The 19,376-nt window shown below is 45.4% G+C and overlaps 1 protein-coding gene across 1 annotated transcript in view; it reads left to right on the top strand.

Annotated features, from left to right (window-relative positions):
• Cdh13 (cadherin 13) overlaps positions 1-19,376 on the top strand; it is a 971,677-nt gene that overhangs the window by 495,203 nt on the left and 457,098 nt on the right. The gene's annotated exons all lie outside the window — the stretch shown is intronic.

The raw sequence follows: 19,376 nt of genomic DNA, 5'->3' as shown, positions 1-19,376 counted from the left end.
CTGTGTGGTACCCAGCTGGCCGTGCCCATTTGCTTTATGATCTCCATGCGTTCAGTGAAGGTAATGCTGCTTATGAGAGCTGCATGTTGTATTCCAGAGTCTGAGGGCACTGGAAAGCTGCCATCGGTCTGTCACGGGCGATCAAAGAATTGTGTTTAAGAATTCACACTCGGAACTCTAATTGCAAATGGCTAACATTTGGGTGAGCTCTTCAGGGCTTACAGAGCACTTCGGTTCTGTATTTCCATTTAATCCTCAGTTAGGACTCGGAGAGGCAGTGGCCCTAATGGGAACGAGCCAAAACCGATTTCAGAGAGTGTTAAATACACAAAATTATCAAGTAAAATGAGATGGATTTCCTTTAGTCCTGGGGGGAAATTGTCTCTTTACTTTGAGATCTCCCTTCATATAACATGAAATCATTTGCATATCTGCCTCAGTGTGCCCCCTGGTTCTGGTCATTCAGCGTAGCTGGTCAATGGTGCCCGCTTCCTCCTGATTTGAGATGAGAAAAGATCACTGACCCACAATATCCAAGTGATTAGAATTAGGCTGCATTTCTCTGATAATCTCCCTCCTGTGAGATAATAAACACAGCCTTTATCTTAACTGAGCAGAAAAGAGATTTTAAGGAAACGTTTCATCTTATTTGTATTTCAGCCTTGGAGTATGAGAGAAGAGAGATGGTGGAAATTTCCCATCTTTTAGGTGGGGAGTGCTTTCTTTGAGATAAACACAGAAAGTTTTAAGTGTCTTTGATATTAGTCAGAGTTAGCAGCTGTGGGCTATTGTCTGAAGAGCTCTTGGCTTCTGGGTTGCAGACCTGTGTCCTCTAGATAAAGTTTCCAACCCAGAAAATATTTATCTTCTTGCTATGACCTTCCATGCACAAGACACGAGCCATGGATTTGTTTCCTAGGAACTAGTGAGTGAGGAAGATCTATAATTAAATCTGTGAGTTATATGCTACACATGGGAATTGGCTACACACCAAGTCCTTTAGAAAACCCAGGAATATTACTCTAGTTGCAATAGTGGAATTAAGCCTGACTTTCCTTCAGCTACTTAGAGTGGCATTTCTTAGGACCTTCATATGGGGAAGTCCTTGTGCTTCCTTCAAAAGCCTATGTGTGTCTAGGTTGGTTTCTATTTTATTCTGGCCTCAGAGCCTCCTCAAGAGGCTAGCAGCTGCCTGTGTGTCCAGGAGAGCACTTTGTATGGAAGGCTTGGAGCTGTCCGAAGCAGCCTGGTCTTCGAGCCTCTGCATGTCAGGACAGAGAAGAATGCTAGCCTGTGGTTGTCTGGAGTTTAATGAGGCTCAGAATATGTGTTCATATGAAATCTTACTCAAGACCCAATAGATAAAGCAAATAAAGACGAATTGATTTTGAGTGGAAGGAAAAAGGATGGAGGCAGAGTCCAACCCTGTGGGGGCTTTTCAGCCACTTCCCCAGTCCTGCAAACCAGAGGCATGGCATACTAAGTTGCCCCACCCCTCGGCGTGGACATCAACATCTCTGTCAAAGCAGTAATGACAGAGATAGACCCCAAACCCAAAGGGCCACTTGCCTGGATCCTTCATCAGACTCCCTGTAGCCTCTAGAGGCAAACACTAGTGAGGAAAGGGAACAGGTCAGAAAAATAAATTGCGGAGTTGTTTCCAAACCTGGCTGGAATATTTTTCACAGTAAATTCCTGTGTCTGGAGGCTCGTGCGAGCCAAGCGCTCACCGCGGCGCTTCTATTTCTCATCTGTTGACTCCAGTAATAAGACTTTTACTTTAACTCTAAGAAATAAAGCCTGCTGACTTCTGTTCTTGCCATGGGATGGTGCCTCTGCAGCATCCCTCAATCAAGGGAAGGACCCTGTCAGAAGAGAAGCAGACTCCCAGGATTACTACAGGAAGCCAGCACTCAGATATCATGGCTTCTTGTAATGGTGAGGAGAGAAGTTGGTGGGTAGTTATGTCAATAAGACTGACATACATGTTGTTATGTAAGTATTAGCAGATGCAGGGTATCTGAGCATTGTGTGTGTGTGTGTGTGTGTGTGTGTGTGTGTGTGTGTGCAAGCGTGAGTGTGTGAGTATGTGTACATATGTGTGTATGTGCGTGCCTGTGTGTGTGTGTGTGTGTGTGTGTGTGTGTGTGTGTGTGTGTCCTGATTTCCTTTCTGTTGCTGTGATAAAACACCCGACATGAAACAGTTAGAGGGGTGAAGAAAGTTATTTGGCTGACACTTCCATGTCACAGTCCAGATTAAGGGAAGTCAGGGCAGGAACTCAAGCAGGAGCTTAAAGCAGAAACCATGGAGGAAAACAGCTTTCTGGCTTCTCTGGGTGACTCCTGAACATGTGCAGCTAACTCCTTTATATAGCCCAGAACCACCTGCCCAGGGAATGATGTTGCCCATGGTGGGCTGGGCACTCCTGTATCAATTAACAATGAAGGCAGACTCCCAGAGAGAAACTCACAGATCCACCTATCAAAGCCAATTACTCTTTTTCATTTCAAGTGATTCTAGATTGTGTCAATTTGACAATTAATGCTAACTAGATAAGTGTGTGTGTGTTTGTATGTATATATGCATATACATATACTTAACTTTCTTTGTATAGAGAGCATATATATGCATATATACATACAAACACACACACATACACACACACACACACACACATATATATATATATATATATATATATATATATATATATATATGACCATCCCTATGTCTATCTGTCTCTATTTATGATACTTCTAGCAGGCTTATGGGGCACATACTGTTATTACCCTGCTTTACAGATAATGGAAGCAAGGCCTGAAATGTTGACGATTTCAAAGCTGGTGGTAACAACTGAAATTTGGATCTAGCCAACCTAGATCCCAAACTGCAATCTTCATTCCTCCCCACCCCACATACACAGACACACACACACACACACACACACACACACACACACACACACACACATCTCAGAGCAATTTACTAAGCTGCTATCAAAGTTTTCATGAAAAATGAGATTAAAAAACCATGTCTCCAAACAAAGCGAACAAGAAACAGAGCCTGCTGTCTGTACGTCGTAACTTCTCAGTTAGCTACCATGTTGCTGTGAAAGTCATCAGCCACGATGGACCCCCAACAGGTCCTTTTTAAACATTCAGAAACAAACCTTGCTGCAATACCTCAGGATCCGTTTGTTAAATATGGTGATAAACATTCTGGTTTCTTTGAGTCTCACAGTGTGAGTTATGATGTTTTTGTTGTTGTTGCTGGTGGTGGTGTTTTGTTTTGTTTTGGGAGTTTATTTGTTGGATAATGAATTTTTTTCACTTCCCCTAAAGATTTTTCCTAAACATAATCCACCTCCACCCTCGTTTCATCAAATCCAGATCTGTCACTCACCTGTTGACCCAGCATTTTGTGGATGGATTAGGTCTGCACATGACCATGAAAAGAATAAGGTAATAGATAAGACAGGCAGGCCCATCTGTGTGGTTTTAATCATGGAATCGACAACAAACCAGCTTTTTGATCCCTCAGTTCCACATGGTTGACAGATTGGTACATACTCTGTAAATATCACCAATTCCTACACCAATCACTGCTGGGTCCTCTATGGGATATATCTGGAAACTAACTCTTACCTCCCTTTCATGGCCTTACCGTCTGGTGGAATAAAAGAGTATACCTTTGTAGAGCTAGTTTCTCTCATAAATTTAGTCATGAAATTAGCTCTGGGGGGGGGGGTTGTATTGTTTTACTGTGAAAAGCAACTGGGTTGCATGGCTTGCAAGACAGCAGTACAATCTACCTCTGCCATCTGAGGCTTCTGTGGTTTTGGTTTTGTTTGGGACTCCTTTCTGCTTGTTTTGTTTAGTTTTTTATCTGTTCTCTCAGCTGCTGAGCACTGTGATAGAGAGTGAGGTCTGGGACTCCTGGGGTAAGAGTAGCCAGTGGTTTAAATTCTTGGTGCTGAAGTCCTATGGCATGAACTTGCTGAAACCCAGGAGCAGCAGAAATTTGGCTGGAGTTGCCTCAAGACTTGCTGACATGGCTAGTCTGTCTGCTGAGTGAATACAAGGGATTTTCCCATCTCTGTCACCCCACCATTGAGACTACAAGCCTGCTTCACCATGCCCAGCTTCTTCATATTGGTCCTGGGGCATCAAACTCTGGTCCTCATGCCTAGACGTCAAGCACTTTACCAACAGAACCATCTCCCGACTAGAAGCTAGAATCTTTTATGTTTTTTCTGTTGTATCAAGCTTTATTGCATCGCTAGTTGTTGATGTATAATAATTATGGGTATTTATGGCTCTACATGTGATGTCTCTTGCTGATCATTCTCAAATGCCAACCAGAGCAGATTTCATGGGCCCTGTTGTCAGTTGTGAAATCATGACTTGAGACAAAGGTGTCTACGAAGAACCAGGCTCTGACCTGAGTGCCTTGCTTAAGCACCCAGGCACAGCTCAGCCTGAAGCCTCAGGCTTTAGGGACATGTGCTGGCCAGGAAATTTCTGTCGATTGCTCTTTGAAGAGCACAGGTAAATCTGTTTCCAAATTGCCGCTCTGAGCTCAAGTGATGTGGGCAGTTAAGTGACTGCATCATCCCACACATGATGAGAGTTGCTGCTATAGATTCTGTGCACACTGTAGGTTACAGAACAAACTGGACTGTCTTCTGAGAGACCACCTTCCTGGAAGAGAGCTCCATAAGGCAACAGCCAATAAAATATAGGTGATGCCAATTGCTATGATGATTTTAATGAAGGATAATGAGGATAAATGACTGGGGGTTGGGATGAAGGTGAGACTGAGGTTGGGGCTAGGAATGGGACTGAGGGTGAGGGTGAGGGTGGGGGTGGGGCTGGGGCTAGATGGGGAGGGAGATATCCTAACCGAGAACTGGTAAGGAAAGCACAGAGTGCATCTGTCCAAGGAGCAAGCCTATTAGAGAAGAGGACTAGGAATGCAAAAGGTTGAGGAAAGTATGTATCTAGAATGTTCTGGAAAACGCAAGGAAGTCAGTGTAGTTGGAATGGACAAGGTGAGAGAGAGAGAGAGAGAGAGAGAGAGAGAGAGAGAGAGAGAGAGAGAGAGAGAGAGGCATGTTCAGGACACGAAGAGCCTTGTAAGTGACCATGACTTTGGCCTTTACTCTAACTTTGTGGATTTAGTGGATGACAGGCATGATCTGGCTCATGTCATCATTGGCCTCTCTGGATGATGGATGGAGAACAGAGAGACATTGCAGTCACTCAGGACATAACAGGACTTGGCCCTGAGCCAATGCTGGTAGAAGGAAGAGCAGGGAACCAGAACCTTCATGTGTCTGGATAGTTTGAAGTTTGAACAGGCTCAGCTCTGCTTTGCAGGTATCACTGCCTACATGCAGGCTCTGTGCCTCTTTATGAGCTCAATTCTGGTCCCTCCATCACTTGCCTCTCTCCAGAGGAAGCCTAAAGCTCAGAAAACTCCAGTAACCTGCTTAACCCCCATGCCTTTGGCCTTCAGCCTGGCTCCTCAACCTGCCTCCTTCTACAGCACCCTGCCTCTACTCCAAAGCCATGAGAAATTTAAGACTCTTGGAGTCTCTTATTACATAAGCATGAATATTATTAAATTTCCCATAAACTCAAATTTTGTCTATTTAAAAAGACAATGAATCTTTCCTTTTGGAAATTGAAGTGGTTAGGATTAATGACCAACCATAAAGTTTTATCAGCAATTATTACGGTTTATTGTGCCTCTCTGAGCTGCTCACCACTCTGCCTTCTCTTCATTCTCTTGTTTCTGAGGGCTGGGTTTTCCTTCACTGATCAAGACCTTGAAAGAGGCAAAATCAACCTGACGCCAACACAATGCTGTATTTCTGACACTGGCCACAACAATGAGATCTTAGACATAGGCATAGGTCATTGACATTTATCCACCCTAGGTAGTCACATGGGCATGGTGAGTTCTCACTTCTCATAAGCTGTGTCTAACAGACTCCAAAAGCAACTCAACCCTCTATTTCAACAAAACACATTTACAGACTTTTTTTTTGCTTTCAGGTAGACAACATAATTCAAAGCTCTCATTTATTTTGTTTTATTTTGAATTTGCATGTGACTTTCATCCTAATTTTTAGACCTCTTTCTTCCTTTAGAACCTAGTAGTGACCTCTAAACACCCCAAAAACTCAGCTGTGGCCCATGGCCCCAGTCCTCCATCAACAATTGCTCTTTTGATCAGAATTGCCATTCCCAAGCCCTTTTCCATGTCCCTGTTTTAACTCTGAGATGGTCTACCTCCTTCATTCTACTCCCAGTTGTGTTCTTGTGGTTGTCCCAATATTCAGAAACCAGTGTAAAATAATTGAGCGGCTGCGAAGCGATTCTAATGAAAAGCGTGTGTGACAGAGATCCACTCAGAGAGCTGAAGTCAGGGGCAGGCATGTCACATCTCCCGCTGTCTGAAAATCCAAGACTGCAAGTGGCTTCAGAAGAGCCGACTCCAGGCTGCGGGGCTGTTTGCAGCCTTCCTGTGAAGACTAGCTCAATTCCGTTGTACCATCAACGGTTTCTTCGCATTTGGTCACAAACAGCATCCTCCTAGCACATGGCAAGAAACACAACTCTGCCAGCTACATCGAACATTGCCCTGGGGAAGCAGTTTGACAAACACCGGTTCCTGAAGCCACTAGGTTCCCTTTGGCCAGAAGTTCATTCCCCTGTTGGTGAAACGAGAACAGTTGGACTTGTTTCCTGCTGTCACTCAATAAGGCACGAGGGCTGGTACAAGAAGGAGGGGCTTATTATGTAAATAAATGTGCATCTACCACCACTCAGTTCTGCCAGGGTGGAGGTGCCTATGATGTAGCCCTGGGATGTCATGCAAAAGGAACTTGGGGTTTGGAGAGAGAGAGCCCATGTCTTTGCGATCATGATTCTCTATGTCACGAGCACCTGGTGTCCCCACAGTGCTGGGCACACACAGGATAGTAACATGGTCACTGACGATCAACACCGCCCACAGGGACCCTGATCGTTAGTGGGGAGGCGGTCTCTTTAAATTAATGGAATTCATCACTTTACGTGCTTCTCCTCAAGCGAACGAAGAAAGGGGAGAAATGGCCCCAAGTGTTAATGCTCTATCTCTGGAATTGAGTTATTTTTCTAAGGCAATAAAATTTGAAGATTGCAATTAGTTAACCATTATGAAGACAGATCTTCAAATATTTCTCTCACTGTGGTGACATTTAAAATGCTTCCTGCTCCACCAAACAGCCCATTGGATTTTCTCCCTAGCTTTTCATAATGGCTAATTGCTAAGCAATTGATTGAGTCCCCCTTTGTCACTGTGTAATTTACTAAGCTGGCCTGAACAAGTGTCCTGACCATTTCTCAGCTTGCTCATTTTGGTCCCCTAAAGGGCAGGCACTGGGGCAGAGATATGTTTATTTGGTTCAATTCTTGTAGATGATCGATCTGATTATTTTATTATGTAGTAATTCGGGGCAAAACTTCAATGGACACACAGGTCTAAGTGTCCCTTGGGGAGTCCCTTAGCCTGTCTGAGTCCTGGGTTTGAACTTTGAAGATGGAAGCAAGATCCTCCCTCAAACAGCTTAAGGAAGGGTCATGACATGTTATTCTTTGTCAGGGTTCAGCACCCCTGTGACATAACAAGCACATAATAAATCATATGAGCTCACTTTTTAATAACATTTGTTACTCTTTCAATTTCATACATTTATATGATGTATATTGATCACATACATCCACCTCCTTACATACCCTCTTAGCTCCCCCATCCCAGTTCCCTACCAATTTCATGCCAGGTCCTCTTTTTATTTCTTTATTTATAGTATTAAGAAGCCCCTGAGTCAGGAGCTGGAGAGATGGCTCAGCAGTTGAGAATGTTTATTGCTCTCCCAGAGGACAGCTGAGTTCCCAGCGCTCACACTGGGTAGCTCACAACTGCCTGTAACTCCAGCTCTAGGGGTTCTGACACCCTCTTCTGGCTTCTGCCAGTACTGCACTCACATGCACATACTGCCCCCCCCTACACACACACACACACAAATACACACAATTAAAAAAAATGTTCAATTTAAATCCAGTTGGTCTTGCCCATATACTGGTGGGTGTGGGGCCCATACTGTGGCATGAGCAACCTATCAGTGGCCACACCCTCAAAGGAGAGTGACTCTCATCCTCAGATGCCATCTTCTACCAAGGGTGGGGTTTCAACCACCAGCCCTGCTGCAGACTTTGACTGGGTTTCTTGTGCAGGTCTGTACAAGCAACCACAGCTACTGCTGAGTGTATCAACTCAAAGGAGGTTGTTTATTCTCCATGTCAGATGCTGATGATGCGAATTTATAAGAGCTTGGACAAAATCCTTAAACCTTTGTGCCTCAGTTTCCCGATAGGTAAAATAAACTTAAGAAAGCCGCTCATGCCTTAGGTTTATCTAATGGTGGAAGTTGAGGGTGAACATCCACAGAACTGATGGTAGGATGAAAGGGTGGGAACAGTGGGGGACAGTGGGGGGACAGTAAGGGGAAATGAGGATGGACCCAAAGGAAAGCTCATGGGTTCTCAGGGACTAGCTCATGTCCCACTGCTGAGCACTATTTCCAGGGCTCTTCTCTGCCTTCTTCCCTCCCAGAGACTCCCCTCAGAGGCTGACCTTGGGGATTAGCCTTCACAAATGCAAAGTGGCTGCCTCTTACATGCACACTGGTGTTCTTCAACACCCACAGCCCATGCAGCCATGGCTGCTGCTGTTTATCAGGAGCCACGCTGGAATTATCTCTGCAGAGGAATGGGGCTGGGTGGGGAATAAAGGGACATGAGCCCTGAGCTGAAGAGCTGTCACCTTTGGAAGAATTCTCTGAATGATCCCAGTGTGTTTTCCTCACTTCTAGATGTTATCACAAGACGACAGGTAGTGTATGCTGCTTTCCACAATTCCCACATAAAAGAGACATCACACTTTGAGAAAAGTAATTTCCCCAGAGCTGAGTCCAAAGAAGAAACATAAATCCAGATGGTGCAAACTAGCAGGACCAAAGTATCCATGGCCAGGTACCTGAGAGTAGAATCAGCTACTTCATGATGCTGCCTCTCAGGTGGGGGATAGGCTGCAAGCGTGTGTGTGTGTGTGTGTGTGTGTGTGTGTGTGTGTGTGTGTGTGCGCGTGCGTGCGTGTGTGTGTGTGTGTATGTGTGTGGTCACAAAGCCCGCCCCCACCCCCACCCCACCACAGCCTTTGTCTTTGGGTGACCTGTGCTGTGTGTATCAATGCAGCATGGCCCAGAGATTTGGGTGGGACAATTGTTGCATGTGACTCCCAGGCAAGCCCATCTCAAAGGTGGAAGTGTAACCACTTTTGCAGTTTTCATGGTACAATTGTCTTCAATCCCAAACCACAGAAACTACTTCTCCGACATTGAAGAAAGAAGGTAGTGTGGGGGTATATGCGTGAAATCCTCACACTTGGGAGAGGCTGAGATAGGAGGATGAGCATTTGAAGCCATCCAGAACTGCAGAGTGAGCTCCTGTCATGGAGTGGCGAAGAAATGGGAGGAGGGGAGAGGAGGACCAGGAGGAAAAAGAGAGGACGAGCATTTTGTTGATCCTGGCTCCCCCAGGAGTGAGGCTGTGTGTATCTGCAGATCATACTGTGAGCACCACTGCCATCATCCAGGTAGGTGAGCCGTGTTAAACGACAAGCAGCGGGTGTCCGCCATGGCAACTCTCTTTACGCTGTCTCACCCTAGTCCATCCATCTAGCAAATCTTCTGTGGGTATTAAGTCCTCCTTACACCTAGAGAACTGAGGCTTAGAGAGACTCGGTAATGATTCTCTGGAAACAGATAATGAATAGCTGAGCAAGAACTTGAACCCAAAGCTTGAGCCTGGTGCTCTGAACTCCACCTCCAGGGGATAAAGCACAGTTGGTTCCACTTCCCTCCTCTGAACGAGGAGGAGGCCTGTAGAGCCTGTGTTCTCTGTAGGATGGCGAAGTACAGGGACTGACTCACCAAAGCAGACAGGCCCCGCCCACACTCCAAGCCTTCGGTGTGTGCAGCAGGCAGAGCATCTCCAAGCTCCTGTTTGCATTCTAGCATTGATTTAGTGTTACATCCATCCCTCCAGTTTACATCACTGTCAGCCTCTGCACCCAGAACAAAGGGTGGTAAAGGGAAGCATCCAGCAAGGGTCCCGCAAGTCGAGATTTGATTGACAGCTTTGCCTTAAAAAACCTGCTCTGATAGTTAGTGTTCTGCTTCCGTCTCTGGAAAGTAAGGCTGACACTGTCTGTTTAGATTACGCAAGTCGGTATCAAAATAGAAAGCAAAGCCCCTAGGAAGTTGTCTGTCCCACAGTACTGACTTCTCTTTCCTCTTTTTCTCATCTCCCAAGATGTCCAAAGGGAGAGTCAAGCAGTACTCTATCGGCTCAGTCCAAACTAGGAAGCTGAGGTGTGGCCACCAGGGCCCCCCTTTGTCCTCACGTGGAGAGGCTAAGCTTTCAGTTCTCAATGCAAGGATGGTCACGCTCGCTATTAGCAGTGCAGCCCGGCATGGCTTTAGACGCAAAACCCCTGTTTTCCTGTCTCTCCCTGGAATGCTATTCCATTAGAGGGAAAGGAAGGAACTTGATTAGAAAGGATGGAAACACAAATGGAACCTTGTCAGGTCTCCAAACTGCCATCAACTATTCTACTCCGCGGATATTTCTCACCTCCGTTCAGGGCTCACTCAGACAACAGCCATTCCCATCGTCAAAACAAAAGGCAGCTTGATTAGGCTGGTCAATTTGTGCCGTCTCCTTTTCTTGAATAAAAGGAAAATGACTTAGCTAAACCTTCTTTTCTCTCCGATGAAGGGAAACGTTAAGAAAAAGCATTTCCGTGGCAGATAACTGACTTGAAGTGGGTGAAACAGAAGGGGGTGTCACTTACCCACCTTCTCCAGTTAGACACTCAAGAGAATTACCTGAAAGCAGGTGTGTGGCAGCATGGGGGCATCGGGCCAGCCACAGTCACCTCCATCGTCACTCTGCAAGCACAGTTGATGCCTAACTCTCATTTCTGTAGCTGCCCCGCCCCCCACGGTGCCCGCCTTGCTGATGGGCTTTCCCCCCCTCCCTGATGTACAACCTCATGTCTCCATGGACTTTTAAAGCTAATGGCAGTATTTTTTTTACACATATAGCTAAAAAAAAAAAAAATCTGTGACCACAGAAAAATAACTGTGAGAAGATTCCTTCTCTGTGTTTGAGTCACCCCCACCTTTGAGGGTGTGCCCCAAAGAACAATCCCAAATGCAGAGTATCTTTGTCCTCTCAGGGAAGTGGGCACAGTAGCTTTACTCAGTGGACAATGAAGACAGTCACGTGTCCATCGTTATAGAAATGGTTGTTAAATGGCGGGGCACCAATTTTAAATTTTGAGTAGCTGTTTCAAGAGGCGATGTTTGGTAAGGATAAGTAACATGCCCATAGTGGCATACGTAAAAATGTATAGAAAGGTACATGTGTGCTTAACATAATTCCTGTTGCAGTCTCAGCAAAGATTCCTTTAGGCGTAAAACACTTACTCTAAAATGTATATGGAAAAGCACAGACCCCAGGAGAGCTACACAACCCAGAAGAAGATGAAGCTAGAGGACTCACTGTAATAATGCCATGATGGCAGGGAGAAGACAGTGCTGTGTACAGTGGAGAGATGTGTGGTGGTATTGTGTTCCCCAAAATATTGTGCACCCTAATAAACTCATCTGGGGTCAGAGACAGAACAGCCACTAGATACAAAGGCTAGAAAATGGTGGCACTCACATCTTTAATCCTAGCATTCCAGAGGCAGAAATCCATCTGTTCAAGGATACAGCCAAGCATGATGATTCATGCCTTTAATCCCAGAGAGTGATGGTAGAAAGCAGAAAGGTATCTAAGGCATGAGGGCCAGAAACTAGCAGCATTTGGCTGGTTAAGCTTTTAGGTTTTGAGCAGCACAGTTCAGCTGAGAACCATTCAGATATGAGGACACAGAGGCTTCCAGTCTGAGGAAACAAGATCAGCTGAGAAGTTGGCCAGGTGAGGTTAGCTGTGGCTTGTTCTGTCTCTCTGATCTTCCAGTGTTCACCCCAATACTTGGCCTCAGGTTTGATTTTATTAATAAGACCATCTAAGATTCCTGCTACAGAGATGGACACACAGATCCATGGGGCTAAACAGAGAGCCCCCAAAAACAGCCTCACAAATCCTCCCAGGCAACTCTTTGGTTTTGACTAGTGTCTCATGTAGCCCAGGCTGGCCTCAGGCTCACTGTGTAGCTCAGACTGTCTTTGAACTCCTGATCCTTCTGCCTCCGTTTATTGGGATGACAGTCATATACTACCAGGCCCAGCTTTGTTTTGTGTGTGGCAACTTGGGAGACTCTTCAGGGGTTCACAAGCAAACGCAGCACAAAGTGGCAGTGCAAGATTCCATTTATCTGACACTTTCTGTCCGACGACGTCGTTATGGAAATTGAGGAGAATGAGTGGTGTCCAGGATGAGGATCTGGAAAGAGAGGTGGTCTTGTGGGAGGAGGGAGGCTGTACATGTGAAAAGGTAGCAGAAGAAATCCTGCAGGTAGGCTGGGGAGATGGCTCCATGAATGAGACTCTTTGCCGTGCAGGCATGAGGAACGCAGTTCACATCCTCAGAATCCCGGGAGAGTTGAGTGCATCTGTGATCCCAGGCCCCTACAGCAAGGTGACAAGTGGAGACAGGGGAATCCCGGGCTTATGAGTCAGTGATCCTGTCATACACAATGCTAAATGACAAGAGATCCTGGAAGGTGAGGACCAACACCCGAGATTGTCTTCTCCCCTCTATACATGTGGAATGCACATGACCAATCTGCCCCACACACACACACACACACATTCCCTGATTGTGATAAAAGATAGAATTGTTTGTAGCTTGATTGTGTTGATATACACACAAACATATGCCTGCAATAAAGTAGTGAATAAATGTCAGCATGCTCAGAGACTCACAGATACAAATAACACTCTAGAGAACTCTGAATGAGATCAGTGATCCAGCAAAGTTGGTATTTCAACTGTGGCATCCTGCTCCCACTGTTTAACAAGATCTCACTCTTAGGGAAAATTGGGTAAATGAGATTTCTTACAATTACATGTGAATCTATAATTATTTTACAATTGGAGATTAAATTATTAAAACTGTATTCATGCAGCTGGATGAATTTAAAAGTCTGGAAATGCATCATCAAATAGTTGTAACTTTGCCAGGTTTGGTGGTGCACACCTTTAATCCCAGCATCCAGCACTCAGGAGGCAGAGGCAGGTGAATCTTTAGGAGTTCAAGGCCAACATGGTCTACATAGCAAGTTCCAGACCGTGTCTCAGTGAAGCCAGAACTATTGAAGCTGTAAAGCTGCCTTTGTCTGTGACTTTTTTGCCAGGTCATCCTTAGTGTCCAGGGGTGAGTTTTGTAAAACGGACAAAAGGAAAACTTGATTTTGTTTTAGAAGTCTTTTACTAACTACCATAATTTAAAATCCTATTTGTTGTTCAGTTTAAAAGTTTCCTCTATTGTTCCTCTCCTGTTCCTCAAATGTCAGGATACATTTTAACTAGACACATACATACACACACACACACACACATAAATGCACACACTTGTACACACATGTTCAAACACAAAAGCATGATCTGCTCTCGAATAAGCACGGTGGGTGCCACCCTCAAAGCTCCATGTGGGCTGTCTGAGGCTAGCTGAACACTGAACCGTGATTATCCTAAGCAGGCATTTGACCTGAGAGGGCTGTGAAGGTCAGGCCTCCTTATAGTCAGTCTTCATGATTCACATTCCAAATTTAGTGCAGATCGAAAGTGCATTGTGATGGGTAGTTTAAAAGAACAGTGTTGACAACCTCAATCCTGAGAAAGGGGCTACTGGGCGGCTTATTTCATCCTTCCCCCCCCACTGGGTAACTCCCATCCTTTGAGGCAGACATCATTTGAGGAGCCCAGAGTGTATGGCTGAGAATACTGCCTGCTGTTTTAGAACAGGTTCTGATGCCCATAAAGGATTCAGCTCCTACTTCCCCTTAGGAGAGGAATCCAACCAATATTAATATTTTAGAAATACTGGAAGGTAGGAGAGGAGCCATTATTCATCACCAGCACCTCGTGGTACTAAAATTAAATAATGGATTTTTTTTTTTAAGACAGAATCACCAGAGTTGTGGAACTATAAAAAATATCCCTCTCTCGAGAATGCTGCATTTTTGCTTTTATCTTTTCCTCTCCTCTTGAGAACATTTTGATTTACTTCTGTGATAAGCTTCTAACAACTAGGGAAGTCTGGAGGCAGAATGAGCCGGGCTGGGAGCACAAGGGTCAGGCAGCTCACAAATGAGTGCAGGTAAACGTGTTCGCCTTCCGTTAGAGAGTGTCAGGACTGATCGTATGTGTCTACAGACACACGTGTGTGAGTCCATGCGTGCGCAGGCACATAAACATATAAAGGCCAGGCCCCCTGGGCCTGTAGCCATGAGACCCAAGGGCATTGTGGGCTTGGCACCTCTGCAAATAGCCAAAAATCTAGAGAGGGAAGAATTTAGCATCCAAGAGACCTTCATGTGAGGTTCTCAATTGATGAGGGCCATCTCAAATGCCCCCATACCTGGTCCTACCCTTAATGGTGCAGCCCTGTCAGACAAAAAAAAAATTCACATTAGGGCCTGTATTCTTCAACATAAAACAGATACCGTAGTCACCCTGGTGGCTTTCCACACAGCCTCAGTCCAGTACTCAGCATTCTGAGAACTCTATTAAACTCAGTTACTATTAGGGTTACAGCTTGAAGGTGCTAACAATTCTTAGCTGCAAAATTGTCCCCCCTGACTTTCCCGCCTAGTTCAGAATGCAGACTAAGGATGTGTTAAGGCCAGAGCCCAACCTGCTTTTTCTACGCCCCTGAACTTGGGCAGGAATGGCAGATATTATCCAGAACCTGAAAAAAACAGAGATGAGAAAAATGGAGAGATGTCTCGCCCAGCTGATGGGGAGAAAATGGCCATGCTGGATTCAACAGTGGTCTCCAGACAGCACCTCTACCCTCTCTTCCCTCACGCAGTGTGGATCCACCCAGTCAGGACCACTACAAGTTCTTTCAGCCTCAAGGATTCACAGTGAACGGGAGGTAGAGGAGATCATAAAGTCTCTGCGGTCAGCAGCCTCCACGGCATCTCTTGACATGAGCCAGTTGGTTTTCTAAATCAAGGCTGAGCCATCTCTTCCATTGTTCTTAGGATGACGCCCGTGCTGTGCCTCCTACACCAGATCTCCAAGTTGCCAACTGCTTCCCGAGCTTTGTTTTTTTTCATTAAGGACACATTCCTCTCTCTCTCTCTCTCTCTCTCTCTCTCTCTCTCTCTCTCTCTCTCTCTCTCAATCTCTATCTCTCTCAACTCTCAAGTATGTCCCCTGTCTATACCTGACTTCTGAGGTCCTCATGTCTTAGTGGCCATAGTCTGAGCTAATGGGGAGTGATCACCCATGCTGTAGGTCAGCTGTTGGGCAGCTGTGTTGGTCCAAGATTGTTCTGGAGGAAATAGTCATACTTCTTGAGAGGACCCTGCAGCACACAAGCCCCAACCAGGGGACTTCCATGTAGTGCACATCCTCCAAACACCTTCCCAGGACTTTTGTTGGCTCACAGGTAACATGATCTCTTGTTGACACTCTCTAGAGAAAAAATACATTTAGGAGGCTGTAGCTTCAGTGGGGCAAAGATGTTCATCTGAGATGATGACAGGTCATCCATGACTTCCTGATGGAGCAAACTCTTCTGTTCTTAAAAGTATTTATGTGCATGTGTGTACATGTGTATGTATGTGTACATATGTGCATGCATGTATGGGCATGTGTTTCACTGGGATTGTTGGGTTATGCTGCATTACTCAAAATGACTTTCTGGAAGCCCACGTGCATATCTCTGAACTGTAACCCAAGAATCAGGGCTGGTCCTTGTTAGAGGTCAATTGATCAGCCATCCTTAAACCACAAGGCCCATCGTTCGTTCCCTTTCTTATTTGAACAGAGTGCTCCTGATTTCAGCTTTTATTTACAGGACTCCATTGTTTGTTAACAAATATCTGAGTGTCTACCTTGGGCCATGCAGTACCCACAGCAGTGAATAGAACAGAAATCCTGGCAAATGAGGGGCTTAAGTTTAAACACTTAATAGAGATGTGGACATGATGATGCAGGTGCTACAGGTTCTGTGAAGGATGAGACAGACTGATGGGTGTAGAGGATGAGGTAAAGGGAAGGCACCAATGCCTTCACTGAGGTCATCGAGGAGGTCCTCACTGAGGAGATCCAGGTAAAGTGAACTGAGAGGCAGGAGAGTACCAAGCCCTAGAGATGGCTACCATGCTGGTGAGGTAAAGGCGTTTGATGTATGAGCACAGTTGGGATACCAAGGCTGAGGAACAGGATTATTTACCAGCCATGGCACGTGCCATGCTTGCCCATAAACACATGCACAGGTGCTCACTGTTCTTTGAGGCGTTCCTGTTGATTCTCTTTGTCGAAGACTCTGTACAGACTGGTAGGATCTTTCCAAGGTGACAGACTCAGGACTTAGAATCCTGTCCCTCTCTATCCCAATCCTAGGCTTCTGAAAGAAGTGACCTGGTCTGACTAGCCAGCTCTGCTTTTGGACAGGTCACCAGAGGGGGCAGTCCAGGGCAACAGTAGAGACAGGTCTGAAGGTGACATTTTTTAATGACTTTTTTTTTTACTCATTTTCTGAAAATTCATACATTTATACAATGTATTTTGATCACATCCTTCCACAGCTACCTCCCTCCATCTCCCCCATGTGTTCTCCATTTCATCTCCCTTCCAACTTCATATCACCTTTGTTATTGTTAATAACCCCTGAGTCTAAGGGTGTAGGCCATCCACTGAGTCACGGGGAATCTACCAGTATTGACTTCCTCAAAGGAGAGGGATTCTCCCTTCCTCAGCAGCCATCAACTACCAATAGTTCAGGACCTTGGGGGCCTTTCCACCCATGAGCATGCCATTTGGGGAAAATTGGGGGCAGAGCTAGAGTAAGGATGAGGAGATGTGGGTAAAGAGGTAGTCAAGATTGGAGGTACAAAGAGAGGCAGGAACTTCGCTGAGCAAAAGCTGAATGCATTACTGAAGAAACTCAAGGTGTTCCTGACACCAAGGTGGTGGGGGCCTTGGAAGGTTTTAATCAGAACACCACCTAATCATGTGAGACCATGGCTGCCTTGGGGACTCTGGAACCTCAATGTTGTGACAGAATCCTTCTCACCAAGGATCAGGAAGAATAGAACAAGAATGCCAGGCTTCCGAGTGAAAATGAGTGACACTTTGTTTACTTTAGACACTGCTTATTTTCCAAGCCTCAATCTTACATGAAATTTGTCCTGAATTAGGAGGTGGGGAGAGAAGGAGAAGGAAGAGGAGGAGGAGGAGGAGGAGGAGGAGGAGGAGGAGGAAGTGGAGCAGGAAGAGAAGGAGGAGGGGAGCAGGGGGAGGAGGAGAAGGAGGAGTACATGTTGACAGTCTCAGTGAAACAGGAGCCAACTCGAATCTCCAGGGAGAACTGGTTCAATTGTTCGTGTTGATTACTTCCAAGCGGGAAAGGCTCCAGGATCATAATGCTGATTTTGTTAAGTTGCTTTCTCTGAACCGTGGTTCAAACGAGTGCATAAATATTTGGCTTAACCTTTATCTGGGAACTGTAAAAAACTGAGCTGATGGAGGAGATGGGAGCAGGGCAACAGAGGGAACGAAGTCTGGCAAGTTAGAAAGATGCCCAGTGTGTATATTTCAACTGTGTCCAAGGGCCTGAATAATTTATTTTCCCCTTAGATGGCAGAAACCTTCAAATCATGCCACTGCTGTGACAAAGCTCAGTAGGGGAGGGGGCACTGAGAGAATTTAAAGATGATCCTGCCAGGAATTTGATGTACAGAGTGGTGACCCTTAGATGCATATAAATCTCGGAAGTGAGACTTTGAAGTCCTTAATTCTTGCTCTGCCAACGACACGGGACCAAGGTGAGCGTTTCTGATCAGTCGTCATGGAGAAAGTGTGATGCAGGGGTTCACTTTCAGAGCTCTGTTATTAGTTCCGAACTCCATGCTGGTTGACTCAGCTCCCGTGGATGTTCCTAGGCAGTTTCCCACGTACAACCAGTTGTCTATTCGACTGAATGCCATGAGCGATGAGTGCATTGGGTTCAATTCTAAAGTCAGTATCTAAGCTGATTTTGGCTTGGCAACATCTTTGAGACTCAGTTTCTTCTTCTGGAAAATGGATATTAATATTAATGGAAAATAGATATTAAAGAGTTGATGTTAGAATTAAATGCACTTGTAGTTATAAGACACTGGGAATAATGTGTATTGAACAGTTAGTGTAGTGGCTTCTGACACTATCACCATCATCACTACCATCATTATCATCATCATCATCATCATCATCATCATCATCATCATCATCCAGGAACAGCCATGAGAACAGTACTCTCTTGTAGTATTGAGTGTATCTGTGTACCCACACGTGTCTTCTCTAAGGTCACTTATTCATCATAGGATAGGCATTTCAGGATAGACATGATTTCCACTTTACGGAGGGTAGGTAGAAGCTCTAAGAGGTTGTTGAACTGTTCGATTGTCTATATTGCTTATAAGCTCTGACTTGGGATGCAGATGCATTCCTACCTATTTCCCCTACCTTTGTACATTAGTGAGTGTAGGTCAGACTCTGCTGTAGGAAGAAGCAACTCCAGACTCTGTTACAGGATTCAGGTTTAATCAAGCTCCATGTCCACTGCGGGTTAAGTGGGGTGTACTCTTTGGTGTCTTCACTCTTTGAGATTTGGGTCAGTGATGTCACCATTATTTGGAACATGGCTGAGAGGAGGAAGAGAGAGAGACAGAGAGAGAGAGAGAGAGAGAGAGAGAGAGAGAGAGAGAGAGAGAGAGAGAGAGAGAGAACTTGGCCAAGTACATCATAGCTCCTCAAGTTCTTGCCTAGAGTTACCTAGAGTGACACATGCCACTCACTCCCCCTTCGCTGGTCAAAGCAAGTCAGTCAGACAGCCACAAGTAAGTGGGCAGGGAGACACAGACCAGATACCTAGAAGACAAGAAGCTGAAGCCCATGGAGGCAGCCTAAAAGAACTTCCTACTGCCATCCATCTGGTTCCTGAGTAGGAGCACGGGCAGGTGAAGAAGATCTGAAAATGTCCACAGAAGCCATCTTTGATTTATGGTAGAACAAGAAGTAAAATCAATGACTATAT

This window comes from Peromyscus eremicus, chromosome 5 (assembly GCF_949786415.1).
Source record: "Peromyscus eremicus chromosome 5, PerEre_H2_v1, whole genome shotgun sequence".
NCBI classification, from domain to species: domain Eukaryota; kingdom Metazoa; phylum Chordata; class Mammalia; order Rodentia; family Cricetidae; genus Peromyscus; species Peromyscus eremicus.
The sequence above is the reverse complement of the archived record's forward strand: the minus strand, read 5'-3'. Positions and strand labels throughout refer to the sequence as shown.